At 31.1% G+C, this 21,043-nt stretch overlaps 1 long non-coding RNA gene across 1 annotated transcript; it reads right to left on the bottom strand.

The window, feature by feature from the left end:
- Positions 1 to 265: 265 nt before the first annotated feature.
- On the bottom strand, positions 266 to 4,388 carry LOC133204160 (uncharacterized). Its single transcript, XR_009723564.1, has 3 exons — positions 4,304 to 4,388; positions 4,094 to 4,222; positions 266 to 344 (listed from the first exon to the last, which is right to left on the bottom strand). It is a non-coding gene; the product is annotated as an uncharacterized LOC133204160 (long non-coding RNA).
- Between the last annotated feature and the right edge of the window lie 16,655 nt (positions 4,389 to 21,043).

The raw sequence follows: 21,043 nt of genomic DNA, 5'->3' as shown, positions 1-21,043 counted from the left end.
TATAATAACATTACTTGCAACACGTTACATTCATTCCAGAATTACGTCTCATGAAGAAGACATGGCTATACAGGATTAAAAAAAAAAAATAAAAAAAAATAAAAATAAAAATAAAAAAATGAAAACACTTCACATCTCTGTTGTTACACGCATTCCTGGATTACGTCTCACAATAAAAGTTAGCATATAGAGGATTATTAAGAAGACCGCAACGCCTCCAAGACTGATAATACCATTCACCAAGTAGTTCAATTCTGTCTTTGTACCCGTGGCTGTGTCAGATAGATGATCCTCTACTGCATTTGAGTTTCCGAGCATATGACTGGGGCCTCTTGAATATATTGCTAAATTGCAAAGGGGTAAATTGATGAAGATGAGATAAGATTTCATTACGTCTTTTCAATTATGCTATTCATAACCAAAAACCAAAATGACAATTTCTTTATAACCTGCGTTATAGAAATTTTAAATGTTGATATTGGAAAGAATGAAATACATAAAAATCCATTTAATCATTTTGATTGCTCAATTACATTGCAGTTTGTTGTATTTCCTTGTTTGTATTTTTTTAACAATAAAAAAAAATAAAAATTGTTTCACAAGATATGTAACATGTTACTGTGATAGTTGAGTAAATTACTTCTGATAAAATTCCTTATTATATTTGTATTTAATATAATTTTATTTTTTTGAGAAGTGTAGACCAAGTTCTTCCCTTTAAAATATTGTGATATATGTATTTAAGGAACTTTACTGCCTTTTCATTCAAGGTAGTTCATAACAGGTATTTTCCCAAAAATTCCTCTTTTTAACTTTCATTTTTGTTCATAGAACTTTATATATAATATGAAAGAAATTTAAACTCACATTTCTGCCCACAAAATTTGAAATATTGTTTATCAGACCTCTGTGCAGCACAGTAAAGGCTACAAAAAGGAGCTGGGGCCTAATTTATACTGGAAAAAATAACTATGAAATGAAATAATTTGCTACTTTATATTGTAGGAGACCATCAAACTACATCAAAACTTACTACAACATGTTGTTTTGTGGTTAGTTAAATCCCACATAACAAGGTATAATCAAGTCACTGATCGCAATGTACTTGCCGATGTGACGTCATTTCGTAAAACTTGACGCAGTTTGTATGCAGTGAGAGGCGGATCCAGAAATATTTTCTCAACGAAAAATGTATTCTATAATTAAATAAAATATTATTTACAGATATTTTACATGCCATTAACTTGGATTCAATGTCTTTTTTATGATATTATTCATATATTTTACTTACATTTCCTATTTAATTTATACTGCCGTATATTTGTATGCAAGTACATCGGTGGGTAATGTAAGGGTCTCAAAAAATCGATCTAGTGCAAGGGCATACACTCAATGGATCATAGTAAGCTTTTACAAATAAACTCTAGAAGTATTAAGGTATTTGAAAAGTGCTGTGATCCTGTTGAAATCTTGAAAATAATTTAATTATATCTATATTTAATGTCGTTGACCAGCATAAAATACAGCATGCGGTCATACAAATACGTTTTTAACAATGAAATAGCAGAATCTATACAGAATCGCAGCACTTTTCAGAAACTGCAATGCGTGTTGAAAATATTCATAAACTAAATTTCGAATTTTGATTTGATTATGCCCTTGCACTAGTGAAATTTATAGGTGACCTCAATACTGCAAGTAAATGTACTAAAATCACGTGACTGCCGCATCACGTGACATGTTTAAATATAAAATCTAATCGTCCTCAATATGTAGTTTTTAACCATAATTACATTTGTCCGATATAAATAAAGTACTAAAAATAATCGCCATCCTGATTATGAATACATTTTTAATCACAAAAAAGTTGTCGATATTTCCATTGCACACCTTAACTGTGCTGCGTTAAAAGGGTAAAATCAAATATCAGACATTAGAATGTGAATTACCTATGAATTTCCATTTTATATATAACAGATGAGCGTGATGAATTAAGAAAATTTACCTTTCTGTTAAAAAAAATTAGCAAAAACATTGATACCACTATATGTGAGTTTACTGTGACTTAGGAAAAACAGAGGTTGGGAATTCCAGATTCACATGTAAATGTGATATACTTAATGTTTTCTTAAGCGAAAATGATTGAAATGATACAATGAATGAGATATGTCAAGGGGAAAAATAAGGGGTTTCAGACATTGTAGAGATTTGCAGAGGTCTGTATGAAAAAAATAGAAGAATCAGTAAATGACGTCATAATATTTGGCCTTTGACCTCCTAACATGACATTGACCTTCACTGTATATGGAGAATAGAGGCTCCATTTCAATATGTTTAAGTGTTAGATTTCTACTGTAAATGAATCACGATGTAGATTTTATTAATGTCAGAGAGTAAAAGGGGACAAATCCTCTGATAAGAGAGATAATTTCCCAAGTATTTAAATAATCCTGAAAGTACGCATAGTTTGTCATAACAGAATTTAGTGGTGGAGATCTTTCGATAATAAATTCAATCAAAACCAACACAGGACTGAAACATTGACATATTTCCTTTTGCCTACATTTTTTATAGTTCTTGATTATATTTTCCTTAGGGTGGATTCAACTTTTATCAATTCTAAGGTGTGCTTAAAATGTCTTTGTAGTATTAATGCACTCCAAAACAACGGTAGAACTTCGCAATTACCTTGTTATATGAAATGAGTATGAGTTTTGGCATTCTGATATCGGCTTATAGACAGTTTTATGAATAAGGAGTAACTTTAAAGCAAACAATAAATACGAATTAGTTTCTGTATCTTGCAGTATGTAAATCATGAGGGATATTTTAATATAAAGTTTTTATAGCAGACTCTCAGGTTGTAATATCTTATATATTACCAGAAATATGCACACGAGCTCTGTATAAAACAAATACAAGTATCCAGAACTAAGACTAAGGCTGCTATGATTAAAAACTCAAAGATACAAAAACATTTAGGATTTTTTTTCTTGTTCCTTTCGCACAAATATTTCGGGCGCTATTTCCTTGTGATATATCTGCAAGAGTAAGGTTAAAATTTTTTCTCTACATAAAGGAATATTAAATATACCATTTCCTCAATTATGTTGGAAGTATTTTTGGTCGATTGCTATGCATCAGATATACATGACATATTTGAATATACGAGGGTTGTCCCAAAATTCCGTAGACAAGCGTCGTTTTGTAGTAACCCAGTGTCATAAATGAATGAAACTTTCAAAATAACTATAACTACTAACAACTAATATTTTTAGTGTAAAACATTGCGTAATTACGCAGATTTTACCTATTTAAATTAAATTATTCAATGTATGGTGTAAAGAGGCGGCGCAATATCAAAATTTGCTATTAAAAATCGGTATATAAAATGTAAAATCTCGCAAAAAAGAAATTTCTTGCCAAAATTTCTTAGGATAAAAATGATAGTTTCTCAATTTACATAACGATTATAAATTATTATGCCGTCTTTGGTTGTCTTCAAACTAGTATATGAAGAAACTCTATCAGATACAGCTAAGGTTTCTGTTGGAAGGAAGGGACTCGAAGATATCCCCGAGAAGGTAAGGCTAGTAGAAGCGGATCCTAGATATAAAATTAAAGGCATAAGACATATTACGTCTTGCTTTAAGACACCAGACTAAGAAAAAAATACCCCTATTCCAATGTCACCGACTATTGCAAATAACATTACATTGGTATACTTCATGCCTAAAAGAACTTAACATTTTAGGTTTTTATTCTTTCTTCTTATCTTTTTTATGATTTAAACTTTAAATTCTGCTGAAAAATATCCTGTGATTACATTATTGGATTTTCTTCCTCCTACAAAACCTAAACACTGAAAGGTAAGTATTAATGGAATATTGTTTATTAACGCAAATACAATCAATAGTGTGTCGTCCAGTTTTAGCATTTTTTGTCAATACCAATAAGACCCCTACTCCCTCTAGAGGAAATACATTCTCGGAAATAAAACTGTACGTATCAACAAGATAAAAGAAAATACGGAAATTTAAGCATTTCATAAAAAAAAAAAAATTAAAAAAAAATATTTCTCCATCCTGTTTACCTTTACATCCTTTAGAGGGATTACAATGTTCCTCGGTACAGTTGCAATATAGTTGACATTTTTTTCCGTAGCTAGGGTATCGGCAAATCTTCTCACAATAAGCACCATACATTCCAGATTTACACCCAACTGTAAATACGTATAATTTATAGGTTTTAACTTGGAATAACTATGGACAAAATCATTTATTTGAACTGCATACTTTAGTACCTGAATTTGTCTTGCAGCCGTATGCATGATGGCAGAGTTCATTAGAACAATAACATTTTGACTTGCACTTTTCACCAAATGTTGGAGGAGGGCAAGTTGATCTGCAATCTTTACCCCAAAAACCGTTCATACAAGCTGTGAAAAGATATCAGCAAGTAAAATGTGATTATGATTTAGCACCTAATATTTTAATCATAATGTATTCATTTTCCTTTTCTTCTGTTTTTTAAGGATTTTTATGATATACTTATTCGCTTTAACAGAGTTACAAACGTGTGCATTCTTTCAAAGTCTCATTCCACATATTTCCACTGCAACATATTAGCCCAGTCCTCCTGAAAAAAAGTATGCATGAAGTCGCATAATCATAAACATACCTGTATGTAAGATTTTTTTCCCTTAATAATAAATCATCACTCAATAGGTCAATATTTAATCTAATATCTAAATTTAATTAAAACAAAAGCAAACTATCAATTCATTTTTGGTCTGTAAATGTCGTTTTATAAGATTCGATAATATTCCTCTGTGTTTTTAACTGTATTAATTTTTAAATAGTGTCTCAATGTTAAATAAGGCTGATATTCAAATTTCCACTTACCCTCCGCATAATTGTGATGTAGAAACTAGGAAAAATTGTAAAATAAAACATGAAAAAAACAACAAAACCCAAACAAAATACATTTCAACGTGTTATACGGCACATTCAAGTTAGGCTGTATTTCCTTGTAGTAATATTTCAATATTGATCTGCACATAGAAATTGTTTACACTCTACATGACGTAACTTTTATGAATTTTTCTCCCTAAATAGATTTAGGATATTTGTTTTATATGTTAAAGCAATTTAAGGATAAACATATGTAAATAAATATTTACTGTAATGAAGGAGAAACTTCAGGAGTTCTCTACAACAGTATATTCGAGAGGTGGTGTAAATCAGACGTGGATACTTAAAAAATCTCTAAGGAACTTTGAGAAAATTTGCAATCACAAAGTTTTACTAAAATCAGTAACATCAAAACTTACGACTTTTCAATACTTTATACAACCATATGCATTCCCCATCATAAATTGAAGTCCAGGCTTTCTGACACCATTTACAGTTGCTTTTTCAATAAATTTGGAACTCGTAAATTCATGTATACTTACCCTTGTCATTGGTCATTTGCAAAATCATTTAGTTAAAAAACATTCTGATTGTTTACAAAAGTACTTTGAAATTGATATTAAAAAGTTGCTTGAGTTTCTGATTGACAATATGTGTAGTTTTTGGAGACAGGTCTACCAACAATCTGTTTTAATTCCAGTGGGTATCAATTGCGCCCCGTTATAAGCAGAGCTATATTTTGTATTCATACGAGGCAGAATTTATTCAAATTTTCTACATGAGAAGAAGAAAACACGTGCTGTGGCCTGCAACTCGACATTTCGATATATCGACTATGTATTATCAATTAATAATAGTTATTTCCATTCATATGACGACTCGAAATATCCCAGTGACTTGAAATAAAAGATACCACAGAGTCTGACACATCTGTTTCATATTTTGATATTTTACTAGAAAAAGACGTTAATGGTAACCTAACAACAAAGCTTAATGATAAACGTGACAACTTCAATTTTTCAATAGTCAACTTCCCTTACTTATGTAGCATTACATGTATACCCTTATCATCTGCTTATGGGGTTTTGGTCTCTCAGTTGATTCGATAAGCAAGAGCATGCTCTACGTATGAAAAATTTCTAAAACGAGGTAAACTATTGATAAACAAGCTGATGAAATAAGGATATCAACAGTCTCGGTTGAAGTTATGATTTTGCAAGTTTTATGGTCGATAAATAACCTTGTCAGCACATTCAACCTATTATTGAGGAAATTGCTGACTGACGTCTTTCATACTAATTGTTAGGCCATTCTTTATACACTGGACTGTTTACGGATTTTCCCCGGCTTTTTTTTTTCGATCATGAAAAGGTGCACACGGCGGGTGTGACCTGTGTGTAAGGGATGCTCACTCCTCCCTGGCACCTGATCCAACCTCTAAATTTTGAAGTCGATGTTTGCTCTGCTCCAAATTTGTATCGTTTACTTGGACTTTCGAGATTGAAAACTCTTCGTTATCTTCATATTTCATGCAAACGCAAATTCATTCCCTTTTTTGTAGGGAAGAGCACGTTTTGCGTACAGTTCAAATTTAAACCGTACAGACTATGGACAAATAAATTCTTAATCAAGTTCCAACAGTCTCGTATAAAGTCAAAATATTGAAAATTCCAGTTCTTTTAGTGTCCTTTCTGCAATAACAATCTTAAGTTGGATTGAATTTTGAGTGAATATAGGGTAATTCGCAATATATATATATATATATATATATATATATATATATATATATATATATATATATATATATATATATATATATATATATATATATATATATATATATATATATATATATATATATATATATATATATATATATATATATATATATATATATATATATATATATATACATATATATATGTATACATATATATATATATATATATATATATATATATATATATATATATATATATATATATATATATATATATACATATATATATGTATACATATATATATATATATATATATATATATATATATATATATATATATATATATATATATATATATATATATATATATATATATATATATATATATATATATATATATATATATATATATATACATATATATATATATATATATATATATATATATATATATAGATTAGCTGCCCTTTTAAGAAATGATGAACGATAATTGGTGTTTTCAAGAGATATAGTAGCATCGAGGGCACAGTTGCCTCAAAATAAAAAAAAAAAAGTACAGAAACATTTGATTACATGTGATTTACTTTAAAAGGTAAGAAGTTGACAAAAATTTTAAATTTTCAAGTACGGAATAAACGTTTATAAAACAATCCTTTAACATCATTATGTGCCTCTTTTTGTTTCTATTCCATAACTTAGACAGGCGAAGAAACTGAGTTGTATAAACAATGGAAACTTAATTATTTAAACATTTTTATTAAAGTATTTAAAAAAAAGATAAATAAAATAATCTTCTTGGAAGTAGTGAACAGATTTTTTTTTTTTTTTTTTTATAAATTATGATTTTTTTATGAAACTTTAAAAAAAAAGTTTACAAATCATGGCGTATCTGAGTTTAATTCCCATTAGAATTACATAGGGTGTTATTATCCCTTCGTAACAAAGTTATAGGGGATAAAGAAACGTGCATATATATAGGTGAGTGAATGTGTGCTTATATCGGAAAATATATTTTTTTAATATCGGGATCGATGTGTTCTTAGGGGATGCCCCGCTTTAATTGCGCGAGGTGCCCTTCTGAAACTTCTATATAGATCTTTTTATATTTTAATATTACACGTGTTTTATATATTTTATAAATTGAGGTAGAGTATTAATTATAAAAAGAATAACCTGTGTGGAATTCAACAAGTATTACATGTAATTTTTCGACTGAATAAAAACAGTTCCTAGATCCTGTCTAGACCCCAACCCCTCCATTACTAGATCTGCTCTATTATAGTATGAAGATAGTATGCGACTTTCCTCATGAATAATTACATACTAGTTGCTTAGAAGAAAAACAACTCTCAAGTTGATATGTGTCAAAATGATTAAAGTTATTTTAAAAATGTAGTTTATTAAGAATGTTTGGAAACTGAATTTGATGTATGCGACGACATTACGTTTTCAGTAAGTAATGTCAACGTTGTTTTGAAGCAGCCTTACTAAAATGCTCATATAATACTGAAAAAGTGAGATATTTTTAAAATTTGTTTGTTTGTTTGTTTGTATGTTGTTTAACGTCCTTCTCGGGAATTTTTCACTCATATGGAGACGCCACCACTTGCCGGTGGATTTATATTTTATAATTATATAGATGGTGTGTGATCCTAATTTTTTTTTTTTTTTTTTTTTTTTTTTTTTTTTTTTTTTTTGCATTAGATCATTATGTGCAAGATGGCCTGGATCAACTCATGATGCTAGAATCTGGAGAAATTCTGCTTTGTCTCAAGCATTTGAAAATGGTAGGTGCTAATTTAAAATGGCTTTGAATTGAAATAAAACATGTGAAATACTGTATAATAACTCGATTATTGATTTCAAAAGTTTTAAAATATAATGTACATACTAGTGTACAGATATCAGTATAACCATTAAATAATTATGGAAATTTCTATTCATTAGATGTACCATTAACATTCTCCTGCAATTTAATTTACCTTGATTTAATTGAATTTCACTTAGGATAATTTATATATAATATATTATATAGGTACTCATGATGGAATGCTGCTCAGAGATTCTGGATACCCTTTTTCCAGGTTTTTTTATGACGCCCTACAACACCAGCGGAAGAAAGATTTAACGCAAGTCTATGTCGAACAAGAGTTTCCATTGAACAGACTTTTGGTGTACTGAAGAGAAAATTCCACGCTCTACAACAACAGGGTTCAGAACATCCCCTGATCAAGCAATGATTTATATCACTGCATGCTGCATTCTTCACAAGATCAGTATAGAGAGAGGGGACAAGTTATTAACAATGACTGCAGAGACATTGATCTTGGAAATGTTAGGCACCAAGATGTTCATTGTATACCACAAAGAAATGATGGGATTTTGAAGAGAAGGGTCCTCACAAATGCATTCTTCTGAGACTTTTTCTAGATAATGCCACAAAGATTTCAGTTTCTCAAATTTCTCTGTATTTGAAAAACGAATGAGCTGCAATCCTATAATTGTTTGTCTTTTTTTCTCATGTAATGAAATTATTGTAAATTTTAACTCATGTATATTGTATTCTTTTCTTTACCTCAATATTACATAAAGGTTATCTTAGCAAGTGAGGAATAATGCCTGCTTTGTCTGTTGGTGCCTTATTCACAATAATGATTTGGACAGTGTAGACTCTTACATTGTACAAAAAATACCCAGATATGGAATCTATCCTATGTGCTGCTTCAAGTTTGTTCAACTGAAGGACAATACCCCCTTTCAAAGGGAGATAATTAAGAAATAGTGAAAATTTGGTAGGGTCATTTGAAAAAAAAAAACTTCTTTTCAAAAACCACTAGACCAGAAGATAAATCTAATGCAGAGTACTCCTGACATTATGTAAACTGAAGTTCTTTCGAAACCAGTTAGGAATTAAGGATGAAATTCTAAAAAGAGCTGCCATCACCAGTGGATTTCTCTGAGCTGTTCTGCAGAAGATTTTATGTGATATTTCTTCTATATATTCCCATGCAAAATTGCGTTCACCTATTGATGCCCCTCTCTAGCACAAAAAACAATGCAAATATAGATTTAAATTTCATTTACTTTGACCTATCTAAATAACACAGAATAGAATCACCTCTTTTTTTCCCCTGCTAGATCTTTCATTGTTACCTTAATATTCTCCAGAAAATGAATGTGGCATCAACTATACATTAATGAAGATTTAAGATTCTGTTGACAACTGTTCTAAAAAAATTGATAGGATGCTTGCATTTTGCAAATGAGTTTTTGTTTTTGCAATAATAACACCTCCTTCTTTAGACATATTACATGTGTAATTCCCTTTCATCTTTGATTCTAGGAACTTCCTCTTCAAGCCTCTTGTTATCTAAAATGAGATTTTTTTCCTCCAATTCTTCTAATTTTCTTCTTTTTGACCCATATTCTATAAAATTAATTTTAATTTTAAAGACTATTCCATAAAAGCTTTTGAGTGAATGCAAATTATAAATGTTTAAAGTGTACAAACCTTTCTTCTCTTTTCTTTTGATATCGATGAGCTTACATTCCTCACCCTGAGGTGTGCAGTCTTATAAAAATTGAAATAAAAAAAATTAAAACAAAACTTTAAAAAAGAAATCAAGCCACTATTACAAAAAAATTCTAAATCACTTTGAAAGGACATCTTTTACCATTCATGAAGGCTCTGGGAAGTAAAAGAGTTAATCAGTTATACTTTTTTTATTTTTGTGCCCTTATGTTTGCACAGAGAGAGAGAGAGAGAGAGAGAGAGAGAGAGAGAGAGAGAGAGAGGATACACTGTACCTCCCGATGTGGAGTTTTCAACAAGCTTAGATGCAGGTACAAGTGCAATGCTCATTGATGAAAATGGTTCTTAAAAAATAGTTCAAAATGATTTGATTAGATTACAAACTTAGAGAGGTTTAATATTAATTACTTAAATACAAAAGCTATTTCATCTACCATCTGTGTCTATTACTCCCTCCAATTAAGCCTTCCAAATGTGGTTCTCCACTAGAGAGCTTGAGGAATGTCTCCTCTCCAGGGGTAAATGGTGGGAGCAGGGGACCTCCATCAGTTTTCGGTCTTTTCACCTCATCTAAATTATCTTTGCCTGTTTAAAAGAAATCATCTGCAAATTTGTTGGTGAGTCTAGGTATGGGTCAGAATTTTAGAATTGACTCAGTCATATTTCATAAATATTATGCATGAAACTCATTGTACACTAACCTTACATATTTTTTTTTTTTTAAATTGAAATCCTATTGTACCAATTTTGATCAAGATTAAACACATTGTTAAAAGAATTGTAGAAAAACATATGTACAACAAAGATTTTTTTTCTTTTTCAGAATAATTTTTAGAATTCAAAGCATTTAATATTTACCAGTGTCATACACAGAATTATAAATGTATTAAGTGTTTATTATGATATTCTTACTTCTTGATTTGATACTGAATTACTGTAATTCTTCTTTACTTCTTGCACATCTCTTCTCATGGTGTCAAATTGTCTAAAAAAAAGAAGAAGTAATATACAGTATTTAACTATTTCTGAACTATACATTCAGTCAGGCTATAATAAAACACTCAGAAGTGTATATAAGCTGAATTATAAATATTACATGTAATTAATAATGAAAAATTGTATGCCTATGGGTCAATGTAGATGAATAACAATGCCAATGACTTATCTAAATCCATAAATTTAACCATTTTAAAAACACGGTATATCTAGCATTATAGTCAAGCCTACAAATGTAGTTCTACCCTAAACTATGTATAAAAATTTGATTTTAAATTCTTTTTAAGATGATTCCTGACTAATATAAATCTTTGACTCAATCCCAATTATGACCAACCTATAATAATCGAGGAATGGGAGTGGGATGGGTAAGGTGGGGGGGGGGGGGCTTTCTTTTCTGTGATTATAGTCTTTTGCAAAAATAGCACTTTGAAATTATTATTATTAAATTATTATTTGGTCAAAGTCCCCCTCCAATGTTTTCTCGTTGGGGGGGGGGGGGGTTGAGCCCCGTTCCCCGTCAGATACACTTTGAAAAACGACCAGCAGCGTCCCTCCCTGTATTTCAGGACTGACATAATTACAAAAAAAAAATCCCCATGTAGTGAGTTCTCGTCATTTTATTTAGTACATATTTAGTAAATATAAATATTTTTTTTTTTTTTTTTCAGAACTGCACAAACTGAAGTCAACTACATGTGTAACTTTAATGTGTTAAAAATAGATTTAGAAATCCCAAAGTATAAAAATAAATATGCAATATATACAGTAATGTCTGGTAGACCTTGTATTTACAATTCGCGACAAGTAAAGTAATTTCTACCATTCTTACGAGTTAAGAGCATCGGCAATGCACTGCCACTCCCTCTCCCTTAATTTAGTTTCCCCTTCGCCCCACTTCCCTTCTAGGACACAAACAACGTGTCTGCACGTCTATTAGGACCACCTCTTCCCCACTGTTCCAATTTTGAGACCGCTTTCTCTTTTCCATTGATGTCAATATATAAAGCAAACAACTTTTTTTCACATATACGTATTTTACCCCCCCCCCCCAAAAAAAAAGGCAGACGATACGAGTGACGATACGTGTTATTTACAGTTAACCAATGTGGTCTTACCTTTAGACAAAAAAAGAGCTCCTCTTCAATCAGCGAAAAACAAAATCCGCAAAAACAGTCTCGCAAAAAAAAAAATCTTGAGAAAATTCTCAACTCAAGTCTTGAGAATTACTCAGCTGAGAATATTCTCAAATCGTTTTATGGTAATTCTCAAGACTTGAGATGAGAATTTTTTTTGAGAATTCTTAAAATTTTATGGCCGTGGGGCCTGATCAAATAAACTTAAGAACAGAAGGTTTTGATGCAATTTTGCTGATGAAAACATCAGAGGTTACAACAGGTTTCCCCGTCGACCGGTAAAACCCACTGTGCTCTCTCTCTCTCTCTTTTTTTTTTTTTTTTTTTTTTTTTTTTTTTTTGAAATACATGTATGTCGACCACCAACGAATGCAAATGAGATTTAGCTGACCCCGCCCATTATGTGACGTAAGCGGTCCAGTATCTCATCGAATGGACCAATATCTCACTCTGCGGTCAAACATCGAGTTTTTATGCCCGCTCAGTAAAACATTGGAATGTTAGACTTTTATTAGTATTGATTTGTATAGGAAAAATTTTTAAAGGTATAACAAATAGCTGTATTGACCATGAAATTTGTGAAATGTTGAATTTAAACGAGATTGGAGATACCCTTGTAGCATAAACATTTGTGTCAGTAGCGTCTTTGATTTAGAAAATTAATCGAACAAAGAACATGCTCTTATGTATCAAATCAACTGTGAATCATGAACTCTTCATGAAAGTGATAACGGTATATTGCTAAATATATGATTTTTAAATTTGAGATGGAAAATTGAACTTTAAATCAAATGTTGAATATAAATGATTTTCTACAAGTTTCACTTGCTTTCTGATTGCGATATTGTTTCTCTACAGCCAGACACGTGATGGCAGCTCTTACTATTACACTCACAGTTACTTTCACATTTCCAACCAAACTTTGGGAAAGGACAGGGGATAGAACAATTCACACCATAGAATCCATCCATACAACCTTACAAACACAAAAATACTAAATAAAATAAAGAAAATACAGAAAGAAAATGATATGATGAAAAAAAAAAAAACTAATAGAAACTAAATTGTTCCAACATTCAGAGTAAATACTACATACGGATACAAACATTCAGTGTACCATTCCACATATAACAGATGGTTGTTCCTTTGGGTCTAAAAACATATTTTAGGCTATATATTCAACAAACAGCAACGGAATGCTTGAATGCACATTAGTGAAGATATTGTTTGGAAAGCCTGACACAAACTTTCAATTTAAAGACTGATGATTTATACAATTGTCATATTTAGGATAGTAAAAAAAAAACTCACTCATCACATCTTTGTGAACTTGATACTTTCCACGCTGTTAAAGGCATATTAAAAAAAAGATATTTTTTCGAAGCCATCGCTGCATTGTTTTTTCAAGCTCCTTTCTCCGAAAGATGATATATTTTCAGTTTATTTTATTTTCTTTTGTCATTTGTAGTATATTATTAGAAACAAAGCTTATTTACTGCTGTGTCTCATCAATAATAACGCCTATATTTTTAGGAAGCGGGACTAGAAGTCTTTCTTAAGCCTCATCAAATCTAAATTGAATGCAAAAATTGCGTCTTATGGGCATGAATTACCAGTAAAATTTGCTTAGTAGCATAGCATACTTTACTTCCATTAGAAAACATAAAGTATACCTATGCGCATGAGGAAGAATATACCTTTGGTGTGATAGGTAAATTCAATGGCTAAAGCTCTGTGATTTTGTTCTCAATTCTTAATTTATACAGACTATCTTGTTACAGCAAATAATATCGGAGTGTCAGTATTTGTTATAAACGTAAATATATTATGTTCATTATCGGTAAGTTCATCATTCTTGAAATATAGGGAAAGAAAATAACTTTAGTGTAAACGAACATTCATTATACTAGTAATCTCGTTAGCTGTAACTGTATATTACTAAGTCATATTCTATTTGCTGCAATAATGAAAAAAAAAATAATAAAGACACGGTATAAAGGTGTCAGAGCAGGGTAAGAAAGTGCAGGACAAAGCATGGAGCATACAAAAGATTACCGTCTTTATGCATGTTTTGTCCCTATTCATTTAAAAGGCTTTTGGTAAACGCAGTTGAAAAATATTAGTGAAAAGCACTGTGTATTCATTGCTGAACAGTGAACATGTAACACATATAAACCACTTGAAAGACTACTTTTAAGTTTATTTATCAATAGGTGCTCAGTTTAACGATCTCTCAGACTTCCTCAAGTCACAAAATACTGCAAGTTACGAACCCAAATCCATACAAGATCCCTTTCCTTACAAAATCCATTTTTTTTAATATTAAGCTTGAATGATAAACGTTTATATGATATGAAAGAAGGATATCATGATGTCATACACGTGCTATATATTTTCTTATTATTAATTCTCTTCACTTCAAAATTTAACGGATCTAAGTAACATTAACAGCTCTGAATATGTTTGAAAAATGCGACAATATTCAATGTCAAATAACTTTGTTTAACGACAAGCATTGAACATGCTAGATAACTTAGACAGTTCACATGTTTCAGATAATATAGTGTTTTCCGAGGTTATATGAACTATTTTAAAAAGCAGGTCAGAAGCAAAGATTAAGGTTTTCAGTTACCCTGTTGTTATGCAAAAGGCTATTGTGACTAACAAAAGTGAGCAAAATATTTTAGCTCACAGTTCAAAAGATACAATCGTATAGGGTGCAGCATCCATAGAGAAAGCTACAGGGATTGACAGAAGGACAGCTAGGCGGACGGACAGATAATTTTTTATGCTAGGCAAAATGATCCATAAGTGTGGGTCTGCTTAGCATGGGATAAAAAAATATTTTAACACTCTGCTGTAGGGATTGAATACAATGTGCAGAATAGGTACGCATATGCAAGGTTATAATTGAAGGATACTGCAACTACTCAACGATTGAAAGAACTAAGCACTACAGAGTTTAATCCTTTTATGTACCTGTTGCCGTGTCAATGTGATGCGTCATTTCTTCACTGGAATTTCTGAGCTTGTGACTGTTTGTGCTTGAATCTGTGACTACATTGCAAAGGAGAACATGAAGTACGATTATTTAAAAAAAAATATTTTATTAGGCCCTATAAAAAATGTTCCCATAAGCGTTACTTCGAAATGGAGCACTGAGCAGGTGTTTTATCAGATGAAAAACTAGATTCAGGTTATTACAATAGCTCCAAATTTCCTTCCTCAACTCAGGAATATACTGCAAAAAGTATTGTCATGTTTATATGCATGATTTCTTCTTCCATACGATGTTTAATTATACCTATATCGTATGAAATAAAACATAAAAGTGGTTTTTCATGCAAATGTTTCTTTGGTTTGTATTGCAGATATAAAATTCATGTTTAATTTGTTCAAGCGCGAAGATATAATTTACTATTTTTACCATTTAATCAACTATGGATTTTAAAACGTAATAGTATTTAGAATGAATTCAATTTTAGAATTAAAAATTAAATACTGATAGATGTGTGATAAAAATGTCATTTGCCTTCTGATTGCGGTGCTTGTTCTCTACAGCCGAACACATTATGACAATCCTCTTTTTTACATTTACAGTTCCCCTTACAATGCCGGCCAAATGCTAGGAAAGGACAAGCATTAGAGCAATTCACACCATAAAATCCATCCACACAACCTTATAATTATGTAAATAAAGGATTTAAAGAAATACTTATAAAACACAGATTGGTCAAATAAATTCTAAAATTCGGGAATTTTCAGAGAAGATACGGATACAGTCTTCCAGTGTATCATTCTCATTATACCCGAAACAAAAAAATATTGGCTCCTGTTGGTCTGTAAACAAGTATTAAACAATAACCAACACAAATTTAAATGTTGCTTATATACACATAATGATTTTGATTGAAAATAAATGACCGAGATTTTCAATATTGATTGAAATACTTTATACCTTTGTAATATTAAGACAGATAAAAAAAAAATACTCACCCATTGCACCTTTTTAAAGACTAATCATGTTCTCATTTCATTGTTTTAGGAAAAGCTAATCTATTTCCTGTTGAGTGTATTTCCTGAATCTGCTATGAACGGTCATAGAAATGCACAGTACTCACAAAAATATATTCTAACCAATAAGAAATAAATTTCTATTCAAGTGTTTTTCTATCAAATTACGCTCAGGCTAATTGATAATTTAAATATCAAATGAAGTACGTTTGGAATTACTCATAAACTGAAAAGAAAAATAAACGATTTTTTAATGGTCTACTTTAATTGCGTATGTTCATAGTTAGAATAATTTTGAATTTACAAAATGTACTTGAACTATAAATAATGTCTAGAAATGGACATGCGATAGAGAATCACTTAACCATGATTCCAGCATGTTCTATATGAGCACGAATCTGCATATGAGCTTCGAATTGAAAGTCATATAGTTGGAATTTAAGATATGTTGAACCTTTTTTGCAATCTCCAGTACTTTTTTTTTATGGATATCCGGCAAGATTTTGACCCTGAAAGATTCCGAGCCTTACCGAAATTCTAGGAGGTCTGGTTAATGAATTACTGATGAAAAGACACCATCAGAATGAAATTGCTGAGCAATTCAATGTGCCCCAATTCACAGTATGGCGCTAGAACAAAGCCTCATGTTAGCTGAAAGCGTTTAAATCCGCCCAAAAAGGGGACGTCTTCAGGAGGGCAACGGAACAGGTTTCAAACTGCAAGTGAAACTGCTAGTAGCATTCCTGGGCCCTGCAATGCCAGAATTGGATAGAAACGGTACGCAATAGTCTTATTGAGGTAGGCCTCAAAGCACGCAGGCCATTCCTTTTAGAACCTATTTCCACATGAAAAGAACTCATGTTGCCAGGGTAAGCCGAGACTTCCATGTGACCAAAAACGTACGGACACAGAATGGTCATCACTAAGTCTTGAATGGCCTCTACTTGAACAATCATGAATCGAGAAATTTGACTTCTTCCATATTCGATTTTAAACGCCATTTATAAGCTGAGACAAACCTTATAGAAGAGTGAAACATCATCCCAATTCGAAGAATCCACTATCTGATCAATTTTTGCTTTAAGTGATACCAGTTGCTGTAAATGCGGGATTAAGACACACGCGATATATATTAACTTTTGAGAATATTAACATTCTGACCCCTTATCCTCTATAGTCAGCCATTGCAGTGCAGTGCTAAAATGGCGTTTGATTCGAAATTACGTCTTGATTAAAGAAATAACCCGTAAAGTTGTATTTCGCTACCATTGTGTCGCATAGTAATAAATGCATACCTTTTATATGATTTGATTTATTAGAGATTTATTATATTGTACATCTTGTTCTAATTTTAGAGAGATAGAAATTATGGTTTTTTTTTCTTTCAAGGAATATATGTCTTTGATGTCTATAGGAAACATAATTCATTGCATGGTTTACCATGTGCAAGAATTGCCCTTCAAATCCATAATTCATTGTTTCCCTTATGTCCCATTTTTTAATTAATAGGCGGAAAAAACATGCATCCACACAGTAAGTTTATCATAAACTTACAGAATATACAACAAATTGTATTCGTTTTGTTGCTACCTTACTTAAACAACAAATTGTAGTCACTTTGTTGCTACCTTACCTTTCTTTCTAGGGAAAAAATGTAAATTACAGCTTATTATATAAGTATAGTGTTTAGAACGGATAGTTTATATCGATATTTTCAATTACAATATATGCGTACAATCTACATGTAAAGTAGTGATGATAGACAATATAAAAGAATTTTATTATAATCAGTTTTAGCCAATAACATTGCAATGTAATACAAGTCAATCGAAAAAAGATGAAATTCATAAAATTTGCTACTTTAAGTGAATGAATTACTTGATCAGGGGATCTAACTCCACGTACATTGTACTATGATTTCTTTTGTCAGACAGAATGTATCATTGTATTGTATCATTGGAACAGTGATCTTTTATTCATGCAATTGTTTAAATGGAACATGCTTAATCTTTTTTCCAGAAATATTGCCATTTTGAAAGAATATATTTCCTTTTCTCAAAGCCAGAGTTGGGATCAGGCTCCTAGGAGGGGTAAGCATCCCTGTTTACCGGGCACGTCAGCCGTTGGCCCTGTGTATTGATTAGGTATACGGAGTATGTCAGACAAAATACAGCTCAATGATAGGTTGTAATTACAAAGTCTTTATAACGATCGTAGACTTTGCAAGAAGCTGACTTTAAAAGGGATTCTTGAAATCTTTGTGACATCAACTTATTTCTTAAAAGCTTGTCTCGATTTAAAAATTGATCCTACTCAGAACGTGCTCTTGCATAGAGAATCAGTTTGAAGACATAAAAAACATTATGTATGGGTTGCTAGAATATTACATCATCAGTAGACTCTTTTTTATTTCAATTTCAGAGTTTTTAAAAGCAGAGTCAAAATGATTTTTAAGAATGTAATTTTGTAGACGACCAAAAACAAGATAAATTCCATCGAGGAAACAGTTTTCTTTGATGTCAAAAAGCTTTATATTGTGAGGAATTTTTGTATAAAGCGTACAGGAGACAAATGTTTTGATAGTTTTGATGTTTGGAAAATTTGTGAGTTTTGAATTTTTCAAAAGTTCCTTGTTTTTTCTAGAACAGAAATTTGATTTACATCTCTTCTTGAATATGCTGTTACACAAAACGTCTGGGGTTTCTCCTTGAGAGCGGTTAATATTTTTGTAAAGAGTAAGGATCTGGGCTTGGTTGAAATATTTCCTGGACTCTACTATGTATCTTTGTTTGTAAGGATTTGTATGAAGTTTTAGAATCCAGTGTAGGTACAGTAAATCAAACTCACAATTATTGAAATTTTCGAAACTGCAGCTCTAATAACGAGCCTTACAAACAAAGATTTTATTGATACAAGCTTTATCAGCTGGAACCAAAACATATTTTTCGTTTAGTTTAATTAATTCTTTCATCACTTTGTCTTCTGAAAACGGAATAATAGTTTGCACTTTGCCTTTTAAATTCTAATTTTATTCTTAAATGTATATCTAAAACTCTTAATCCATTCTTACAGAGTGTGAAGGTCTTCCTCTTCATTTAAGCCCGTCGTCTAGCATACTAATCGACAGAATAAGAATTAGAAATGAAGTTTTCTTTTCGCCATTTGAAGGATCTGGTCTCCCTGAGTTTAGAACCTTTCAAAATGACATCTTTTAAGTCATTCTGATATATTCTTACATCTCAAGTATAGATTTGTCGAGTTGGACTACAGTCGAAAGAACAAGAACAATAAGAAGGATTTTGTTTTAGTTGATCAATATCTACATGTACGCACTATAGAGTTTGTTTATAATTAAAAATTTTGGATGCTTCGGTTAGGGAATATCTGAAGGAAATAAAAGAGGTATAATTCAACATAAAGTATAGTGGAATGGAAAACTGAATGATTTAATGATAAGGAATGTTGCCATTGTTTGCAGCATTTATACCTTTATTATTAAATTTACGCTTACAGAATCGATGGGTACATTCGAATTTATTATCTTCCGCATCACGAAGCGGTTTAAAGAGCCTATGCAGCATCCACAATCATAGACACTACTCTGTATTCTAATGTTGAAGAATCCACAAATGGACTTGCCTAAGTTTTTTTCGAAAAAAAAAACATAAATGTTTCAATGGCACAGAGTAAACTTTAGTGCGAATATAATATAGACCTAATTGTTATTGACGAACGGTAATAGCGAAACAAAGGAAACATCATGAGAATTTGGCATATTGTACGAATGATGTCCATGACTGCTCTTACGTTTTGGTGCACTAACCACAAGTCTACCTACATTCACATTGGCAATGTTCGTGCTTGAAAGATTTCTTACATTATTGATGTGGTCATTGCAACCATATGAAAATGCAGAGCCCTGTTTCCTAATTCTGTAATCTTTTAGCTGTCTACGGAATTGTGTATTTAGATAAGAGCTATTTGTGGGATGGTAATTTTTTTTTCTATAAATCTTTTCCTCATAGATATATAGAATGGTCTTGGTAATTGAAATATTTATAAAGATGTTGTTGGGTCCCATTATTTATTTCAAACCGGCTTCTCTTGTTTAGTGAGCCACTGGTTTCTTCAATATAAATAAGGCCACGAAGATTGCATTCTATTCAAAAGATAATGCAAGAAGACTAACAACTCCAATCTTTACAAATTATTATATGAAATTATTAAGTGAAAACTCTGTCCTGTGAAATTGCTATTGAAAGAAGTTCCGGTTCAAATTCTAATTATTTAAACATGGATTTATTAACGAATTCCAATTGATATAAATATACGTATTATAAACTACATTTGCAATTAATTTCATATAAAATTATGAATATATTTCAGTTTGAAACAACTACAGACTGTTCTCGTCATGTCAATGACAAAAGAATCATCAAAGGATGATGTGCCAAAACTACTTTCTGCAGCCCCTTTTCTACTACGAATTATATTTATATTCACAACTTTTTCATTAAACAAATACACCCAACATGTTAAATGCCTTTTCCGAAGCTAGTTCTTGTTCCTTAAACAGCTGAAGAAAACAAGAAAAACTTGAGTTGAGTGAATATGTCATTTATTGTCAGATAAATGACAAGAGTGAACAAAAGCACATAAATTATACAATTACCTACAATTATGTAAATTATAGCTGGGATAAGGGCAAATGATGAATAATTTCAACTTTGA

Source organism: Saccostrea echinata, unplaced genomic scaffold (assembly GCF_033153115.1).
Source record: "Saccostrea echinata isolate AGI-Se365-2 ecotype Australia unplaced genomic scaffold, CSIRO_AGI_Sech_v1 ptg000052l, whole genome shotgun sequence".
Taxonomy (NCBI): Eukaryota; Metazoa; Mollusca; class Bivalvia; order Ostreida; family Ostreidae; genus Saccostrea; species Saccostrea echinata.
This window is presented reverse-complemented; position numbering and strand designations above follow the sequence as displayed.